Raw genomic sequence first — 2500 nt, forward strand, 5'->3', positions numbered from 1 at the left:
AAGCTCGGAGATGACTAATGTTGCCATGGAAATTATCACAATTCCAAGTAGATTTCTTACAAATTCTCCTTGCTTGTTTTCTACCTATCCTACACAAAAGGAAATCGTACGTAGATAGTGACTGAAATTTATAATGATGAATTTATCTATGTTATCTTTCACAATTCATGAAATTCTGTATTTTTTTTCCTCTTTTCTTGGATGAATACATTGATTTGCGTCTTTGATTTTAATTGAAGATATGATGAAATCCTCAGAATATACTACTTACTACGTATGTTTTCATACGTAGCTTGTTTTTAGTATTTTGTAGAATTACTTTTTTATACTAAAACAAGAAATGTTTTTCGCCTGGAACAATTACCTTTGAACTAATGTCATTGCCGTCCCTTTCATGAGAATGTTCCATAATCGGTTTCGTAAAACAATTGTCACAGCTGTCGTGCGTTAGTTTTTCATTATGATGTATTGCTCGCAATTGCTTGTCTTTCATACGTTGAATCTATATGAAAGTTTGCTGGGGGGTAATTGTCGTGGAATAATTTACTTTTAGAGGTGGTCACTTGTACAGTAAGATTTAAGAAGCCGTTTGTTGTATAAAAATATGCTCAACAACTGACATACAATAATACATTTTCAAACTAGTTTCTTCTCATATTTTCAATCTTTTTTTCCATATGGACTTTTTTTATAAGTTATCTTATTCTTGGCGTCTTTGTATTGCTCATTAGACTCCCGGCATCATCTTTGTCACAAGTCTTCAGATTTGTAGCCTTTAGTACTTGAAATTAAGATTTATCTATTAACAAAAACAATGTATTATACAGACAGATTATAAGTAACGTTTCCTATCGGGTAAGTATTTCGTTTAAAAACACCTGTATTTATCCCAATTAATTTTGTCGGTTTTTTACAATTAGTTACTGCCAGTTCCCCACCAGTGTTTCGCCACTTCGCCACCGGAAATATAAAAGTGTGTACAGAGGGTTTTCCATCCCAGCTGTTCTTTCTACTTTTTATTCCCTTTTATCTGTACTGCTGCATCCTGCAAATTGATAAAAAAAATAAGTTGTAATCTTAACATTTTAATGGTGAACACATTTTTAAAAAAATCTTTATAAAATCTGAGTTGATAATTGCTTTCAAATATTCCAAGGTGTAGAATATTTTATTGATTTACACAGAAACAATCGAGTAAATATTTTGATCCTTAATAGGAAATATATTGTCTGAATGAAGAAAAGTTAAGATATGAATAAAAATATAAGACTTCAAGTTGATAATTAGCCTATGTGCTAATCTTAATCTATAAACACCTCTTTCATCGTCTTATTCAGAAGAGTTTTTTTAATTTGTCGACAGGGTCTCGATATTTCCTTGGCTTTACTTGGGGTGGGTACCCCTCTATCAGCTGTTTCATATATAAACCTTTTCTTTCTTTCCCCCATTTCATTAATGCTCCAGTGAATTTCCATAAGGTAGGGTGGTGAGCTCTTAAGTTCAAAAGCAATCCTTGGATGAGCAGTTTCTGGGAGATCATTTGTACGATATTCATCGTTTAAAGTTGTCTCATGTTGAGACCACATTTTGTGGGAAATAGAGGTACCCTTCAGCACCCGTCACGCCTATTGTAATACCAATATAATTACGTTCCAACCAACCTAGTATTGGCTGCTATTCTTTAGGTAAGTTTATAAGTGCTTCTGCGTAGATATCAAGGTCAGTAACTAGCGCAAAAAACAAAGCGTCATTTTGGCTTTTATAACAAAAATAGGTTCGGCGTTGTTTTAGCGAGTTGCTCTACTGCAGTTATGTGTCTTTGCATGCTTGGTGTCAAATGAAAGAAACAACCCTTGATTTTGACTCCAGGAAAAAGTTTTCTCATAGCATCATTAGCTGCTTGCTCAAAGCCACAATAGATACACCGTGGTCTTAGGTAGGTGTACCCCAAAGAATTTATGTTTCCATTTTGAAGACTTGATGGCGGATGGAAAAATATAAGCTTTTTTTTTTTTTTTTTACCATGTAAACATTACCGTAAACAATAGAAATAAGGAATCACTTTTATAAAATTTTGTGGAGAATGGGCGGTAGCGAAACTTCCTCGGTGACGAAAAGGCATTGGCCAAACATAATGGGCCCATTTAAGTTCAGGAAGTTACGGGAGTGCTATAAATAATCCGTATTTCACATCCTCGCGACTAGGAAGGTTACATGGGGGTTTTGAAATATTCATATGACGATTCAACCAGCTTGAATTGAGCAAATGCTTCCCTTACGTATGGTTTTTTTTCCAATAGGAATTTTTCTTACACGGTAATTAAGACTTTTCTTGCGCTGTTCAACTAGGTTCACAATTTTAGTACTTATTTGTCACATTTATGCATTTTTTAAGCTTACATCCAAACCGAAAAGTATGGATATTGACGTCATCTCGATACTTTTCCCTCTGAAACGCGACGTTAACATTCGCAAGCTAATAGGAAATTCATCGTATCCG

This window comes from Palaemon carinicauda, chromosome 44, assembly GCF_036898095.1.
Source record: "Palaemon carinicauda isolate YSFRI2023 chromosome 44, ASM3689809v2, whole genome shotgun sequence".
In the NCBI taxonomy this organism is placed as follows: domain Eukaryota; kingdom Metazoa; phylum Arthropoda; class Malacostraca; order Decapoda; family Palaemonidae; genus Palaemon; species Palaemon carinicauda.